The sequence below is a fragment of the Oncorhynchus mykiss genome, chromosome 7 (genome assembly GCF_013265735.2).
Source record: "Oncorhynchus mykiss isolate Arlee chromosome 7, USDA_OmykA_1.1, whole genome shotgun sequence".
NCBI classification, from domain to species: domain Eukaryota; kingdom Metazoa; phylum Chordata; class Actinopteri; order Salmoniformes; family Salmonidae; genus Oncorhynchus; species Oncorhynchus mykiss.
Genome location: NC_048571.1, coordinates 46314178 through 46333751, shown reverse-complemented (window position 1 = coordinate 46333751; position 19574 = coordinate 46314178). Strand labels below are relative to the sequence as shown.

Below are 19574 nucleotides of genomic sequence, written 5' to 3'. Positions count from 1 at the left end.
AATCAAGGCCGGTCTGGACCGGACCAAATCTGAACCAATTATAGAAGGGGGAAAAACGACACCTGTGGACATTGAAATAGAGACCAGGGAGGACGGACCAAATGACAATATCTTTTCAACGTCCATGGATGTGGGTGTCGGACGGTACTCACTGGGTTATATTTGCTTTTAAAAATGAAACATTATAATTTTGATTTGAATTCAATTAAATAGGCTCCAAATATGCAAAGGTTATAACCCAACCTGTTTTGGTAATTCATTAGTCCTCCTTCCAGGTCTCATCAGTCTTTGGTAGAGCTCTGTGTCCACCTAGTGGTGTAGTTCTGTTATGACACAGAGTAGTCTGAATTGTCAGATTATAACACGTCTTTATCATTAGAATCACTCCTTCACCTTAATCATCACCTTGTTTTTGTTTTGCCTCCCTGTCTCTAATTTTGCCTCCCTGTCTCTAATAATGGTCTACAGTACTCATTAGGCCTATGCAGTATAGGCTTGTGTACAGTTTGTTTGTCTTGTATTCTCTGCAGTCTCTGACACCCTAATGGAATTCATGGTGGATTTTTTAACCAAAGCCAAAGAGATAGCAGTGCCAACATTCCAGAGGAGCTGAGGGTCAACCTACAGAAGGCCCTGGACATAGCGTGTGGTCTAGACGGCTACCTGGAGGAAATGAGCAGCCAGTAAAGTGCACCTCTTGCCGAACTGTATCAGTGAGTATTTCCTGTGTCTGTCCCACAAACACAGTGCACATGCATGGTTTCTCATGCACAAGTCTTACTGAACCTCTTGGAACACAACGATGGAACACAACTGGGAGAAAGTTTTCGAGGTCGGGCAAAACTCAGTTTCGGCTTTTCGAAAGAGTGCGTCACATCACAGGGCATGTGGAAGGTGAGCTGTCTTTATTACCTGCATTGGGTAGAGTTGAGTGGATGCATGGCTAGAGAGATACATATTTAAATGTGCTAAATATTTATCTTTCATTATATTTAATTGGCAGGCCAGACTCTGAAAATGCTGGTTCACATGAGTAAAGCCAAGATGATCCTTGAGATAGGCATGTTCACAGGCTATGGGGCTCTGTCAATGGCTGAGGACTGCCCGAGGATGGTTCACCGGTTGCCTGTGAGCTCGAGCCACATCTTAAAGAATTTGCTCAGCCCATATTTGACAAGTCTCCACATGGCAGGAAGGAAACAGTAAATATATGTTCTGCCATGGATACCATGAAGGTGACTAGTTAAAGCATGTTGTATAAGCCTGCAGTGATTTCACGTGTTGATCTGCTTGTTTAATAACCAGGTTATGATGTCATGTGGATATACAATGCAAACCAAGTCACTTAATGGAAACAACTATTTATATTAAAAGTGTAATATTAATATTAAATGAGTGTAGTAAGTAGGCTATGCTATATAACATAACCATTAGTTGCGTGTCTGGTAGGGGTAAATGAAAATACACTGCATCACGTACATTTAGCTCAATGACAGTGAATGGTTCAGTGCTCCGATAATATTGTCTCTTTTTAAAGGAAATGGCTGCAGCAGCCAAGTAGTTTGACGTGGTCTTCGTCGGCGCCGACGAGAACAACTACATCAACTACTACAAGTTCATCCTGGACCACAACTTCCTACGGCTGAGTGGTGTGATATGTGTGGATAACACTCTGTTCAAAGCTAAGGTCTACCTAAAGGACACCGCTGATGAAAATGGACTGGCGCTTCTGAGATTTTAACCAGTTTGTCACAAGTGATCCTCGTGTGGAGCAGGCCAAAGGGGAGACGTGGCTTGTAAAGTGGCGGATGATTACAGGGTATTTTCTCTTGTGTTAATGAGGAAGCGTTTGGTTTTCAAGGTCATTCTTCCTCTCGGAGATGGGATCAGCATCATCCGCGGAGTAGGTGCAGGTACAGGTAGTGTAAGACACATTCTCAGAACCACATTTAGTTAATCTTTTGTCCAAGTTTACTTTTAGCATTGGTACTTCCATTGTTCATTGGCAACGGTGGTTACTACTACCATAAGTCAAATGGTGCCTTTACAGTACTTAACAGCTCATACAGACTTTTTCCCAGATCGTTTACTACTCACAACTTGTGTCTCAGAGCAAGGTAACATACGATGTGATATTCCGTGGTGTGAATGGGCGGTCGATCCTGGACCGGATGCGTCTGGACGGCAGGGTGGCCTATGTGACAGGGGCAGGCCAGGGTATAGGCAGGGCGTTCGCACATGCTCTGGGAGAGGCTGGAGCCAAGGTGGCTGTCGTGGACATGGATCAAGGGAAGGCTCAGGGCGTGGCTGAAAGGTAAGGACTTGTCAGTAGAAAACAACACTATGATTGTTTGTTACAGTGTTGGCATTTCATATTACACTTCCACGTATTTGCCAGCAGATGGTACTCTACTCTCACGGACAAGTAGAGGAAATACTGTATATTGTAAAATTCCAGGGCCAACTGACTATATTATATGTCAAAAAAACTTTCATGTGCACCATATTTTACATATGGAGACAAAGAATTATATAAATTATATTTCAATATTATCAGTATAGACTAGGGATGAATATTTTCCCAAAAATCTACCAAGTTTCAATACCGGGAATAATTCATATTTATCCAGAGAGTCCCAGGGAAAAACAAGAAGTGCCCATTTAAAGTGTTTAAAACCAAGATATGGCCAATATGCCAGGGTTCTCCCAAAATAAGTGAGGCGATGTGCCATCTTGTTGGCTTGGCTGGGCCACTATGTAATGATTTCAGAGCAAATCAAATGTATATTTCGTAGTGATAAAGTAACTATCTTTCATTGCCAGTGACATTGTTGTGAATTGCGAAACAGGCCTTTCATAAATTCTTATTTATCATGTTCCTCAATTAATTCAGCACATTTCAGCAGTAGACTATCTCCACACAGAGCGCACTCAGGACACACAGATTGCACCCCGAATATAGCTTTGTCGAATCCTACAAACTTTGTAACGGCAGTCAAACTAAAGTCAAATGACCAAAGTTGCTAAAAAGCTTGCTAGATAACCTCCTTGAACTAATGACAGAATATCTCCTATATTTGTCCAGATCAAGTTGATGATTATACAGATAGCATATTAGCTCATGAATAACATGGAGATGAAAAGTGGAAATAGTTTAAATATCAAGGTATCTTATCGGGGACCAACTCTGTTTTTAATAATATCTGTGTCTACTCTCATACAGTTTGTTGATCACACATTCTCTACCGAAGCTCTCATATGGGCAGCAAGGACGAGACAGCGCAGAGAAGCAGGGGAAATGTCATACCAGGATTTTGACATGCATAGGCGAGAGACGTTGTTTTGATAATGGTACCTATGGATTACAGAATAAAGTTAGGAATTTTCATGCGAGATTCATGTTAGATTGGAACTGGATAGAAAAATAGCCTAGGCTCTAGGACAGGAGAAGATGATAGAATTTTCCCTCATGCCTCTGAATTCTTAACAGACTTGCCTATGTAGTGAAATGTGCATAGGCCTGTCAAATTTGGGACTGTCTGAAGAGTCGCAATGACAGCCCAAAGAGATATGTTATTTTATGAGCTATACTGTAGTGGTTTCCTGTAGGGTTTATTAACTTTTTTCAGGTTGCGTGTGAAGTCCGGCACTGTCAATTATGCGTGTGCTTTGAATTTATGGTGACTTTGTGTGAAGTAAATACACTAGGCTAAAGGCTTCCATGCGACAACCTGTTTGGATAATATGCTATAATTTTTTTTGATAATCTACTGCTGCGCATGTTGTTCATTTTGTGGAATTGCATTAGTGCAACGTTTGGGGGAAATGTTGTAATTTCCTGTGTCTTGTCATAATTTTTTGAGCTGAAATGTGGAGATTGTTTTCCGGGACAGTCCCGGGACCCCGGTTACCCTTTTTAATCCATAGTCTAGACATGTTGCCTATTGTCACATTTTAAACAGCCACTACTATTTAATACCGGGATCAATTGCATTGTGATTACTGCTGACATCAGCAAATCCGTGAATGTTGAGAGGATGATTGACAGCATTGTGTCCAAATGGGGAGAGATCCAAATAGCATGCAACAATGCAGGGATACACATGAACTCAGCCAGTGAAGACACCAGTCAGGAAGAGTGGGACCAAACCTTTGATGTCAACTTGAAGGAGACTTTCATGTCCTGTCAGGTGTTTAACTCCTCTACTGTATACTACTGTAGGCCTGTTTGATCTATTCCATCACTCAGAGAGTCATAACTGTGTCATAGAAAAATATAGTTTGCATTTCAGTTCAGCTTACATGTCTAAGTGTATTGGGGGGAATGTTTGGCCTGTAAATTACACATGAAATATATAGGAGAGTTTGAGTTAGGGTCTTTGAGTAAGTATGAATAATAATGAAAAGTGTGCACTAATGGTGCTTTTCCATTGTGACTTACCCCCACACCAGTGGGTCGCTAAGGTTTTACGTTAATGTCAGCTCTAGTGATATTGTGTTTCTATCAGGACTGTGACACACACAAAAATGGACTTACAAAAATTATGTTTTATTGTCACATACACTGGATAGGTGCAGTGAAATGTGTTGTTTTACAGGTTCAGCTGGAGTAAATTAGGGTTAATTTACTTGCTCAAGGGCACATCGACAGATGTGGCTCGGGTAGGTAGCGTCAGGTAGCCCAACACTCTACCCGCTAGTCTACCTGTCGCTCTAAAGACTAAAGACTTGTGGTCGGCCACTAAAGATTTGTGGCGAGCAGAATCAACAACCTCCTTTCAGGAATGTTGCTACGTGAGAAGGTGTCAAAGTTCACAGTTAGCCCTTGTTATGTAAATGCAAGCTGAAAAGTAGTAAGGGCCTTGCCTTTAAGTTAGATCCGTTCCCGTCAGAGCCATGGTCCAGTGAGACACGGGTGCCGGCCTGCAAAGATGGAAACAGAAAAGTCTGAGCCTTTTGGGTAAAACACTGGGGTAAATCTTCAATGGAAATGCAGCAATAGGGTGTCAATACTAAAAGTGTGAAGAATGTTCCTAATATGCGTCCATTCCCCCGGAATTCTTGCCTCAGGCTGCAGGTCATGTGATGCTGAAGCAAGGATATGGGACGATTAATAACACAGCGTCCATGGCCAGTCTAATAGGTGAGTGATGATTCTATCTATCCTGTATATTTGTCTTCCTTTCATCTCCATGTATTGTGAGCCAAGTGAAGAATGGTGAGCCAAGTGAAGAATAATGAGATGAGCTTTGTTGCTGCACTGATGTCTCCTACGCTGAGAAGTACATGTAATACACATCACAGTGCTGTTTTGCACCAGAACACCATTGTATACCGTTTGTTTCTGTAGCGTTGCAAACAGACTTGACTGGGCTTCTATAGTATTGCCATGTCAGTGTCTTTTAGTGAGCTTAAAGTGACATTAGAGGAAGAGAACTTGGTGACCCATTTCTCAAATGCAATCTATGTCTAACAGTATAATTGCTACTACTGCTAATCTTCATCGTATCACTGTTTATTCAGGCCAATGCTATAGTGATTTATCCAACCCCCCCCCCCATTATTCTCCCGCTGCAAACGCACAGTTGTGATTGCTGCTCATTAAAGGCAGTTTTGCATCATAATAAACATCCGTCTCCTGAGCTGTGGGGAGGATGTGGAAGAAAGGCAACCTGAGGTCCAACATGTAAAGGATGTTCCTGTGCAACAACCCTGCCTGCCTGTGCCAAGGGCCGTGTTTAAGCAGCGGAAGATGCTTTCAGATTTTACTGAGTGCATTGTGAAATCTGAGTTATTCACAGCCCAGTTGAAATCCTACTACAGGTTCCTCCAGAGGAACAGCAGCACTTCATCAGCAGTATAGTCAAATCGCCAATAAACTCCTGTACCATATGGGCCTCAGTCCCAACTACAGGGGTAATCTGTAAAACAGGACCATGCTGGTAAATAGAGGCCGGTATAAAAAAAGTGATCAATTACTCACATTACCAGCAGTCCTGAAGGAATTTACTTTATTGGTCTGGACATCTGTTATAATATTGTCATAATGCATAATCAGATGGGACTTGTTTTAGCCAAGTAGGGTACCAAAAAGCAGCCGTGAATGTCCAATTAAAATGCACAATGACAGCTTTTTGTCCATCTGCTGAATAAAATGTGTTTTTCCCCCCTCCCCATCTCAGGAGAATGATGGTCAGACACACAGGATGAGGAGCATTAAATGTACACTACATTAACAAAAATATGTGGACACCTGCTCGTCGAACATCTCATTCCAAAATCAAAAATCATGAGCATTAATATGGAGTTGGTCCCCCCTTTGCTGCTATAACAGCCACCACTCTTCTGGGAAGGCTTTCCACTAGATGTTGGAACATTTCTGAGGGGACTTGCTTCCATTATGCCACAAGAGCATTAGTGAGGTCGGGCACTGATGTTTGGTGATTAGACCTGGCTCGCAGTCGGCGTTCCAATTCAATCCAAAGGTATTCAATGGAGGTTGAGGTCAGGGTTCTGTGCAGGCCAGTCAAGTTGTTCCACACCGATTTCGACAAACAATTTCTGTATGTACCTCATTTTGTGCACGAGGGGATTGTCATGCTTTAACAGAGTCCAATGGTGGCAAGCTTTACACCACTCCAGCCAAAGCTTGGTATTGCGCATGGTGATCTTAGGCTTGTGTGCAGCTGCTTGGCCATGGAAACTAATGTCATGAAGCTCCCGATGAACAGTTCTTGTGCTGACATTGCTTCCAGAGGCAGTTTAGAACTCAGTAATAAGTGTTGAGAGGACAGACAATTTTTACGCGCTACGCGATCAGCACTTGGCGGTCTCATTCTGTTAGCTGGTGTGGCCTACCACTTTGCGACTAAGCCGTTGTTGCTCTTAGACATTTCCACTTCATAATAACAGCACATACTGTTGACCGGGGCAGCTTTAGCAGGGCAGTTATTTGACGAACTGACTTGTTGGAAAGGTGGCATCCTATGACGGTGCCACGTTGAAAGTCACTGAGGCCATTCTATATTTGCATATGGAGTTTGCATGGCTGTGTGTTCAATTTTATACACCTGTCAGCAACGGGTGTGGCTGAAATAGCCAAATCCACTAATTTTGAAGGGGTGTCCACATACTTTTGTATATATAGTGCATTTATACATGCTAACAATATATATTCCAATATATATGGTCATATTTTTCATGCTGTTTGACTGTATTGGGAAGAGGATGTGCAGTGTTTGACCTGAGTGAGCAGAATAGAGGGAGTCATTGCAGTGGAACTGTCATTCAAATGAATATACCTAGGGCTGTGGCGGTCACGTAATTTCATCAGCCAGTGATTGTCAAGCAAATAACTTTCGGTCTCATGGTAATTGACCGTTTAATTAACATAAACACATTTAGCATCTCCTGGCTTCCACACATAGCCTACAAGCCACTGATGCAGATCTACATTTAAAATATCTACATTTAAAAAAGTCTAATAAATCAATGTAATATAGCCTTCTCCTTCACAATAAACCCATTACTTATTTTAGACAGGTATAAAGAAGCATGATATGAAGAAATAGTTGTCGTTATGTTATGTCCTGATATGCCTATGCCAAATGGCTGTGGGCAACACTAGTTCCTCTAGCAGACAAGATTTGCTTAGAATTCCATGGCAGTATTTTATAGTAAAAAGAATGCAATTGAACAAAGCTGAATAAAATAGGATATTTTCTCCAAATTATTTGAGGGAGTGCACACATGCAACTATTCTGTGTTGAGCGGTTAACCAATAAATAAGTATTCCTATATGCTTAATTTAGTTATTAATGTAACTTTAGTTGTTCTACAAAGGTTGTGATATATTTTTTGATAATACATTGTAAGGCTGCATGATGCGACTAGTGATGATTAGAAAAAAGTTGCTTGAAAGACGAGCTCTGCGTTGTTTTTTTGCAGTGTTTAGGCTGGGCGCTGCTGGTGGAGAAGTCAGGTGCAGGAGAGCAGAGAGGTGTGAACAGTCCACTTTATTTGGCAGGAGAGACGCAGCTGTGTCAAAAACCTCCAACCAAAATTAGGCAAAAGTGTAAATGCGCCAAAATAGACTATAAACTATATAAAGTTAACAAAGTAACAATCTTCATGTAAACAATAAACACGGAACAAACCAGCCTAACACAAAACAATCCTACACAAAGACATGATGGGGAACAGAGGAATAAATACATATGATGATTGGGGAATGAAAACCAGGTGTGCAGGGAACAAGACAAAACAAATGGATACGTGAAAATGGAGTGGTGATGGCTAGAAAGCCGGTGACGTCGACCGCCGAACGCCGCCCAAACAAGGAGAGGAGCGACTTCAGGGAAAGTTGTGACACACAGTTGTCATGACGTTGGCCTGGGGTTAGGTTTATGACAGTCATAAATACCTCTTCCCCCCTTTTTCCTCTCTCTAACCTACTGATGTTACATGTGCAAAACCCTTGGTTAACATAGAGATTCTGGGAACATCAGAAGGTGGAGGGAAATGAACTATATTCTGGTAAACTGACCAATTGAACATATGAGGTGGTACTTATTGAATATGAATTAAGTCAGTTCGGTTGTCATCTGAGACATTCTCATCAATGATAAGATGACATAAACTTTACAGTGGAAAGTCTACACATCAGAGTTATCGGATTTACATGGAATTGTTGTTCAATTTAAATGTTTGAATATGAAATTATTCGTGATGGGATGAAATGTGATTTTATCTTCTAAAATGTGAGATTTGGGTTTTCATTCTCTGCTCAATCAGTGGCCCGCCCCTGTGAAGGGACATGGGCTATAAAACCATCAAACACGCCCTCCTCTCCCTTCCTATATAAAGCCTTGACGACAATATAACCTCCTGTTCCGAGGATGTGAGTACGACGGTCCGATGTCAGAATGGTTCAGATAATAACTACAGAACGAAGCCAACATCAGCGTGAGCTTTGGTTGCGAATGGCATGAACTTTGAACTCTTATTCACTACAGAAGTGATACCTCCTAGCCGTTGAGTTAGCAACAGCAGCTGCAAATGCAGGTTAGGAAGGAACAGACAGAGTATCCCGTCTACCACACAACGACATTACTACAACGTCTCCAATTGACCACCAGAGACATTCTTCAAAGGACAAAGGACTCGGTTTGGCAACACGGCCTTCCATCTACCACCAACCTACCGAAGCGCAGCTCAGAGTAAATATTTATTACGTTTTCCTTTTCCAAAAGGGCGGTAATTTAGAATGCATAAGATACTGTATTTACGATAGCACAGCTTCTACCTTTGTCCCTCAGTCTTCCCGCTCTTTCACTCAAATCCATCCCTTTTCTTTTGTGTAACAAGCTGTCTTATCTGTTCCGCCCGCTAGGGACGTTTTCCTTTATGACATAATTTGTAATCAAGTTATGATTTAATTATGTGTATGTGTATTTCTGTGTGATTAGTTAGGTATTTAGTAAATAAATAATTAAACCCAATTTTGTATTTCTGATTCAACTTGTAGGCCAGGGTTTGTGCAGATAACCAAGAATGTACAACTTTCAGATGAGACTGAATTAAGATGACGATTAATATTGACTGCTATTGATGTAAAATATTACTAGGTCTTTAAGAGTTTATTCGGAAGATAACAGCTCTATAAATATTATTTTGTGGTGCCCCGACTCTCTAGTTAATTACATTTACATGATTAGCTCAATCAGGTAATATTAATTACGGAGAAATTATTTTATAGAATATCATGTCATATCACTTAATCCGGCGTAGCCAAAGACACGGCACAGTCTTTACACACTTCATCAGTCACTCATTCACAATTTGACAAGCACTTGATAATGTCTCAAATCTCACGGCGACATCTCCTTTGTATGGCCGTAATGCACCCTAAAAAAATACATGCCTTTTGCGGCCAGTGCCCATTGTGCCCTTTTCTTTACTTAGATTTGTGTGTATTAGGTAGTTGTTGTGGAATTGTTAGATTACATGTTAGATATTGCTGCACTGTCAGAACTAGAAGCACAAACATTTCGCTACACTAGCAATAACATCTGCTAACCATGTGTATGTGACCAATAAAATTTGATTTGATTTGTTTTGACCTAAGTGTTCTCACACACATGGCTCTCCATCACGTGATTGGGTCTTTCTCATAGGCTACAAGTGAAGACAGACACCGGGGACGCAACTGCGCGCGTCCTTATCCAATTCTGACATGCGCATTGAAGATATTGGAAGAACTGTCCACATTTACTTTTCGTCAGCCAACAAGATGAGTAGGCTTAATGAACAGCAAAAGCACTAGCCTATGTCAATACACTATCCCCCATAGTACAGAAGTCGACCTATTCTATTCTGTGCGAGAAATACATATTCCAAACAGAGTCTGGGACAGCTGTGCGATGTGATAGATCCCAAATTAATACAACCCCTAGTATCAAAAACCTTGTGTATTCAATGTGGCTGACGCAACAGATCAGAATATTTAGCTTAAAATGTTGATCAACTATTAGGCTATTTCTTCACATTATAAGCTCAGCGATGCACAAATGGCAGTAAGCTATAAGCGTGAATGTTCCATTAGCGGAAAAACACCAATATCACAAGTGACCACAAATGCAATTATGCATGCAATGCTTTTATTATAAAGGTAAAAAAATGTATGGTGCAAATGATCTTCCCCAAACTTGAAATGCGCTGCTTATGTATGCTAGTTAGGTCCTACACCCCTTGTAAAGTGGATTAATGTTCTTCATTTTAAGAAATTATTTGGCCACTTTAGTTGTGATACAAACCTTATTAAAACATATAGGTATATATGCTAGACTACATGGTGTGTGTGACAATGATTCGAAAAAGTCACGGGAAAAAAGCAGAATTCACAAGTGATAATATATAATTCACAAGTGATAGGCTAATATTGTCACCCATCAGACTATTCTTGATTTAATCTTGTCTTTACATATACTAAATAATATATGAGTGAAATTTGTTTTGATTTAGAATGGACCATTATCATACACCTGTATCGAAACAGGGGCAGCAGGAAAAAAATGTATCTACAGTATGCACTTAAATAGCGAATGGAGGACGCTTTTCCAGTGGTTCATTTTCATGCCAACTAGGTAGGCTATACTCCTGTTGTAAATATAAGCAATGTGCTTAATATAAGGAATGTTGAGAAATACATATAATAGGCTTAGCCTATAGAAAGCTGATGGGATCCTCCTCTTTTTAGGAAAGGCCATGACTCCTGTTTTCTCACACAATTGCATAGCCTATAGAAATGTTGTGCAACCTGAGCTCATGGGCTCTCATGAAGTGTTTGATTAGATTTTCGATAACATTTGCATTTATTTTACATTTGCATTGTCAGAGTGATTAGAGGGACAATAGGGTGCTGAAAACCAGGCTGTTAGCAAGTTTGGTAGGATACTAATGTCCAGCAGCAGCATCAGAGCTTGGAGAAGCCCAGTTACCGTGACTAAACGGTCACGTGGAATTTGACTGCCATCATGACTCGTGACCGCCTGTGTGGCGGTAATACGGTCACCGCAACAGCCCTAGATATACAGTGGGGCAAAAAAGTATTTAGTCAGCCACCAATTGTGCAAGTTCTCCCACTTAAAAAGATGAGAGAGGCCTGTGATTTTCATCATAGGTACACTTAAACTATGACAGACAAAATGAGAAACAAAAAATATCCAGAAAATCACATTGTAGGGTTTTTAATGATTTTTTTTGCAAATTATGGTGGAAAATAAGTATTTGGTCATTAACAAAAGTTTATCTCAAACACACCGCCCGGGCAACGAAGGAGTGGCTTCGTAAGAAGCATGTCAAGGTCCTGGAGTGGCCTAGCCAGTCTCCAGATCTCAACCCCATAGAAAATCTTTGGAGGGAGTTGAACGTCCGTGTTGCCCAGCAACAGCCCCAAAACATCACTGCTCTAGAGGAGATCTGCATGGAGGAATGGGCCAAAATACCAGCAACAGTGTGTGAAAACCTTGTGAAGACTTACAGAAAACGTTTGACCTCTGTCATTGCCAACAAAGGGTATATAAACAAAGTATTGAGATAAACTTTTGTTATTGACCAAATAGTTATTTTCCACCATAATTTGCAAAAAAATTCATTAAAAATCCTACAATGGGATTTTCTGGATTTTTTTTCTCATTTTGTCTGTCATAGTTGAAGTGTATCTATGATGAAAATTACAGGCCTCTCTCATCTTTTTAAGTGGGAGAACTTGCACAATTGGTGGCAGACTAAAATCTTTTTTGCCCCACTGTACCTGCAGTTGCCATCAGCATGTTAATGTACATAAGCACAAGGTATCCTTTCTTATAAAGAGCCAATCATTCTGTCCCGAGGACTTGACTCTGTGTAGGCCTGCCTGATGAAAGGGCTTGTTTTCCCCCACTTAGAATGGGCAATAAGTAGCAGGGTGAATGTTAGAGGGTTTTAGAGAGTGCTCTCCTTCTGCCTCTCTTTCTACCTCTCTAAGGATTACTGCTCTTAAAGACGGAAAACATCAATGCAGGTGTATTTGAAGGATGAAGGCCTGTTTTGAATGGTATTTTGGAGCCATATCATCAGGTCTTCAGTGAGGATTAGCACTGTTAGGCTTTTTTTCCTGTCCTGATAAATCGGCTTTCACCTTCAATCTGGGTGTAAGCCCTGGGCTCTGCTCCTCCTCACGTGCTCTTCCTCTCCTCCTGGGCTGGGGCCCTACCCAGGGGCCTGCACCTCCTCCTCAGCCTCCTCACTCCACCATGGAAGCATTCTCTTCTCACATCAGCTATTTTACTTTCTAAACAGAAGCTCCAGTCCAGTCTGTCTCCCCAGGACCGGCCCCTGCCTCTCTGCAGCTGTGTCATATTTATCATCTCAGTCCCAACCGAAGCAATTTGGCAGTGAGATCACGGGGCGACGAGGTTAACTACTAAAGTTGTATGTAACTTGGAGGCTTCCTTGTGATGATTAATCAACCTGAGGAAAATGAGCCGCTGTCCCAGCATCCCATGCAGTGTGCAGCATCTGTGATGGTCAAGGCAAACAAATGGTGTGTTGCCTTTGTTGCTGAACACGGTGCAGAACCGGACATTACAAGCAATTAATTTGACATGGCTTCATCCACGGGGTCCCCAGCAGCTAATGGAGGTGTTTTCATGTAGCATCCAGTATGAAAGCAGGGAGCTGAGTTATGATTGAAATGAAGCAACGCTCCAAATGAATTACACGCAGGGGTACTCTCTGAGAAAGTGTGTATTGAATGTGTTTCATGGTTGTTAAAGGGGTAAGGTTTGGTTTTTAGACATTGAGTGCAACTTACATGGTCAGAGATAAAACAGGTGACATGTTCACGTTGGTTGACAGTGGTCTCTTTGTTCTTTTGCCTGTCCCCCTCCTCTGCAGTGCCCCATCCACAGAAGCAGCTTGCCTACAACACCTCAAAGGCAGGAGTGCTCAAACTGACACAGTCTCTTGGCACAGAGTGGAAAGACAGAGGGGTCCGAGTCAACTGCATCTCGCCGCAAGTGTTTGTCTCCCATGTTTGTTATAAACAGAATAGACCTACAGTATAGTATCAATGTCAGGGACTGTATCCACATGCCAAAACAGTTTACACATCACTTATAGGCACGGATAAAAAGGAGAAGATTTCATTCCTCACTTGTATTAAGAATGCACACATACAAAAAGTCCATGCATTGTTTTTTTTTATTGAGCTGCCAAGTGCAGTATATCACATCATTACAGAACTATAGTGCTGAGCAGTGATTGAGTGGTTTCCTCCTCTGGAATGGCTCCATTTGAGAATGAGGCACCAGTTTAAGTCCTCAAACAATGTGCTCCAGCTTAATTGGATGACGTCTTGAGGGATGAATCAACCAAACACTTGCTCTAATTGTTATATTCAATTAGGGAATCAAATTAGCATCATCACTACAAGTGGCTCCACAACAATAGCTTGTTGTTTGTGTATGTTTGCCTGTGAAGCCGTGCGGTGGGAAGACGAGGGCTGAGAAAGAGTTCTGCCTGTGTGTTCGGTGGCGCATCCCTTAGCCACAGCCATCCCTGAGCAAATCCGTCCAGTGAGTCGGCTCGGCGGGCCCTTCACGGCCCCAGAACAAAGCGCCCATTCATGCGCCAGTCGCCGCTTTGCTTTATTTATTGCCAGCTTGTTTGCTCATTTTAATTTGCAAAGAAGCAATTCTTTCCCCCTGCTAACTGGCTGTCTCAATGGGCCGCTGATTTCTTTGAAGTGACAGTCGGTAAATATGCATAAAAAAAGGGACACAATTAGCGGAGGGCGAGGTTGACTGCAGCCTGATTTCATTGGCAACTTTAGCCGCGCCGGTGATAAGCTGCATTATCTACAAAATTGGTTGAGGGAAAACAGCACCTCTGATTGCCAGGAAAGGTTCCAGATAACAGGGCGCTGAAGAGAAATATAATTGAGGTGGAATATGTTAACTATGGTGTCACATGCTCCTTGGAGGCGCTAATTTATCCAAATGTTGGAATTTGTATCAAGGCACAGCCTGGAATACTGTAGGCCAAACATGTTAGGTCTGGGCTAAAGATGAGTGGACCGTGAAGCTTTTAGCTACTGTCATATTGATTGTGTGAAAAGCCTGAAGTCTTCTCACATTAGACACAGATGTGTTGACATGTTTATCCAAGTTATATATTTAATTAGGTGGAGAGAAAATCATTGGTCATGATACACTAATGCTGACATTAGACTGGAAGAGGCATCGTCTAGACTTGAAAGTGCCTATGTCTCTGAGGAGGAAATCAGACGAGGAAATGCCTACAGTACCAACACACCTGTTTCCTTTAAATGCCACTCAAGCACTCTGCCTGAAAATCAAACCAGCTCAAGCACATATCAGGCAGGAATCAAAGTGAGATTGTGAGCAAGACGCAGAGAAAGTGCTTATCTACAGGCTCCTGAAGGCAAATTACACCCAGGGTCCCATCGTACCCGGTGGCGCTTCCTGCGATGTGCCAGTCATTAAACGGCACGAGTCCCACTGTAAATACCATCAGAGATGCTGCGCCGTGCCCTTTCTCTGAGGATAATTGGGTTTATTTTTGTCACCAAAGCGGTGGCTCTGAAACACGATGCCGCTGTCACTCCTGGCTCTGAAGTCTGATGTCTCTGATTCCTCTTGTTGATTTTTTTTTCTCTCCCTCCATCCTTGTCTCTCCCTCTCTCATTTCAGGGGGATTGTTGACACCCCTCTCATCCTCTCAGAGAGTCTGAGGCCTCTGGTGCAGTGCTGGCTGTCAGATATCCCTGCTGGACGACTGGCTCTAGTGACAGACCTGCAAGCTGCAGTGGTCTACTTGGCATCTGACGCCTCCGACTACATGACAGGGCATAACTTAGTCATAGAGGGTGGGCAAAGTCTGTGGTAGAGAGAGGGCGATACTTTCTTTGTTCCACCCTTGGATCACACAGCGAGGGAGATACTTTCTTTGTTCCACTCTTGGATCACTCTTGGGAATAGGCACCTACTGTGAATGATCTCCACAGGGGAGAATAGAATAGAATAACATTGAGAGATTAGGTCAGGGTGATTACCTCACTGGTTTAGCATTATGTCAGATTGGAGATGGTTTTTGTTAAGTTTCATACGGTGCTCTTCCAATAAATGGGTCATATTTATTTAGACACAATTGTGCTCTTATATTATATCTATGATCGATTTTCTTGACAGTAATGCACACCTTGTTGCACATCCTTAACACGCTGATCGTATCCCTTCTACATGGTGCAAATCTGTTTTTTCATACAGAAACCCTTTACTCGCTTGCCTCTGAGTGACTCTTCTAAACAAGTATTCAAACCATTGGCCTCGTCAGAGGTATTTTGTTTCGTCGGTGCCAAGTTGTTGAAAGTGATTCATACAGTAGTTCAAGATATTAATACGCTAAACTCATGCTCTTTTCGACTGTGCAAGCAAGTACAGTACGCACTGGATTGGGCAAAGTAAATGAAGAAAGGGGATCCTATAAAGTGGCTCCACTGTACTGAGATGTGTATGGCAAGATACTGTACACAAGACAGTCTGTCCCTCAAATAAACACTATCAAACCTGTAAAAAATAAACGTTCTTTTTTTTTCATCAAAAGAAAATGGTTTCTACTTACTATAACGTAACCCTTACGGGGACTGTACACTTAAGTAAGGTTTCTAAACTGGCTAGACATTGTTGCATAGAAATGTGTAATATCTACCTGTTTGACAGGCTCCTGGGCTGTGGTTGTGTGTTTCTCTGGGTACCATAGCATATCCCTGTCCCTCCCCTGTTCAGCTCGTCTCTCTCATGGTTTTGCTGATTGGTCCCCCAAGTGGTGCTTGCATCTTAATTGCTCCCTGTACTGTTTATGTGCTGCAAAACAATACTTAAAGGAGAGGTTAGCTGAGGGCACGGCCTCAGTCACTGTAATTATACCAAAGGAGTGTCCAATTAGCACCATCTATGCAATGAGACAGTGCTCGTGTTTGTGTGAGCAACTTCTCACTATTAGTGGCTGTACTCAGATTTACATAATGGGGTCTGGTCATTAACTGAGCTAGTGAGTGAGAGGATCCCATTTAGATATGGAAAGATCTGATGATCGCTGCATTTCAGTTGGATTTGATGTAGAAGACATCTCAAACCTGCTTGGTAGATACACAACTCTGAACTTTGAATGATTTTATTTTCCTCACAGGAAAATATCAGAAATGAGATTCCTGTAATCAGTGAATGTGAGAATATATTGAGAATGAGCTAATGAACATGTAAATGTGCCTAGAGCACGTTCTTTGTTAGGCATTTCATCAGATGGCCACAAAGGGGCGGTCTAGAGTCAGGATACTAGCTGTTTGAATGTTGGGCTATAAAGGATGTATGCCATTATCTGAGAGCAATAACAACTGGTCTGTTATATATATATATATATATACATATATATATATATATATATATATATATACATATATATATATATATATATATATATATATATACATATATATATATATATATATATATATATATATATGAGATGAGAGAGTAATTGTCAAGGTTCAGAGCAATTGAAATGCTACCTAACCAGTTAATATTGAGTATTGGAATAACTGCTTTTATCTATTGTTGCAATTATTGTTGTCTATCAACAATGACAAGACACCTGGGTCTGACAACTTGGATGGAAAATTACTGAGGATAATAGTGGACGATATTGTCACTCCTATTTGCCATATCTTCAATTTAAGCTTACTAGAAAGTGTGTGCCCTCAACCCTGGAGCGAAACAAAAATACATTCTGCTACTTAAGAATAGTAAAGTCCCCTTTACTGGCTCAAATAGCCAACCAATTAGCCTGTTACCAACCCTTAGTAAACTATTGAAAAAAATTGTGTTTGACCATTGCTATTTTACAGTAAACAAATTGACAACAGACTTTCTGCACGCTTATAGGGAAGGACATTCAACATGCACAGCACTTGCACAACTGACTGATGATTAGCTGAGAGAAATTGATGATTAAAAGATTTTGGGGCTGTTTTGTTAGACTTCAGTGCGGCTTTTGACAAGAAAGATCATAGTCTGCTGCTGGAAAAACTTATGTGTTATGGCTTTACACCCCCTGCTATAATGTGGATAAAGAGTTACTTGTCTAACAGAAAACAGAGGGTGTTCTTTAAGGGAAGCATATCAAATATAATCCAGTTAGAATCAGGAATTCCCCAGGGTATCTGTTTAGGCCCCTTGCTTTTTTCAATTTTTACTAACGACATGACACTGGCTTTGAGTACTCAACACTATACACGTCAGCTACTACAGCGACTGAAATGACTGCAACACTTAACAAAGAGCTGCAGTTAGTTTCAGAATGGGTGCCAAGAAATAAGTTAGTCCTAAATATATATATAAAAAACTAAAAGCATTGTATTTGGGACAAATCATTCACTAAACCTTAAACCTCAACTAAATTATGTGATGAATAATGTGGAAATTGAGCAAGTTGAGGTGACTAAACTGCTTGAAGGCACACAATACTACATAGAGGCATGACTACATGGCTAAGCACACAGCCAAGACAACACAGGAGTGGCTTCAGGACAAGTCTCTGAATGTCCTTGAGTGGCCCAGCCAGATCCCAGACTTAAACCAGATCGAACATGTCTGGAGAGACCTGAAAATAGCTGTGCAGCAACCCTCCCCATCCAACCTGACAGAGCTTGATAGGATCTTCAGAGAAGAATGGGAGAAACTCCCCAAATACAGTTGTGCCAAGCTTGTAGCATCATACCCAAGAAGAATTGAGGCTGTAATCGCTGCCAAAGGTGCTTCAACAAAGTACTGAGTAAGAGTCTGAATACTTATGTAGATGTGTTATTTCTGGTTTTAATTTTTAACAAATGTGATAAATATTCTAAAAACCTGTTTTTGCTTTGTTATTATGGGGTATTGTGTGTAGATTGATTAGGGAAAAAAACAATGTAATGCATTTTAGAATAAGGCTGTAACGTAACAAAATGCGGAAAAAGTCAAGGGGTCAGAATACTTTCAGAATGCACTGTAGATATGCTGTAGTAGTGTAGGGGCCTGAGGGCACACACTTAATATGTTGTGAAATCTGTTTTGAATGTATTGTAATGTTTTTTTAAAATGGTATAACTGCCAAAAAATGGTATAACTGCGGCACCATCTAAACTGTTTTGATGTTATTATGTTTCGTATTGCCCTAAACTGTTTCAAAGACCTTTTTAGAGGTCTTGTTTTCCCTGGAAAGTGCAGCCACAAGAGCCAAATCTAGTATTTTCCGCTGAAAATGGGGTCTCTCTCTAAACCTATGGCTTGCTTCATGAGGTGTAAGTGATCTTGGATACATTATTTATGACCTCCTTGTGCTGCAATTACACTCAGGAGCGGGCCCCGCGAACATGCCGGTGTTGTGCTAAACAGTTCTTCGGCACAAAAGCACTTGTGCCCTCACACTTCAAATCAACTTTGATTAATGTCCATGCCTGTCCTGGCATGCAACGTTTTACAGCAGAAGCGATTCATGAGTAGCCCTGGGTCGATGCGACAACAGGAGGAGACAACACAGGACTGAGCACAGCCTGTATCTGGGTGACAGAGTATGTCAGGGTTTATAGATGACATATTAACATTTGACAACATCAATACCCTTTTATTGATGTATTTTATCGTTCCTTAGGCCTAGTCTAGTGAGTGAGATATTTGAAAATGAAATGTATAGCCTTGTAAAGGCTCCCAATGCAGTAGACCTGTGGCCTGCCTGTCATCACATATCTCATTGTATACAACACAGGAAATATGTTAGTGTTAACAAAGTCATGCTTTTAATATGTTTTGAATGCTTTAATTTCCAACAGGTCAGTAAAACCTACTTTATTTCAGTTAAATGTACGAACGCACCGATTCCGTGTTTTTCTGCTGCTCATGTGGGTGTTCCTTGGGTGTGTTATTTTCACATATCATACCCTGGCAGTTACTGTTGTTTGTCCCTCTTGACATAGC

General features: G+C 41.3%; 1 pseudogene; it reads left to right on the top strand.

The window, feature by feature from the left end:
* The first annotated feature begins 124 nt into the window (after positions 1 to 124).
* LOC110528957 lies at positions 125 to 16223 on the top strand (annotated as a pseudogene).
* Positions 16224 to 19574: the final 3351 nt, after the last annotated feature.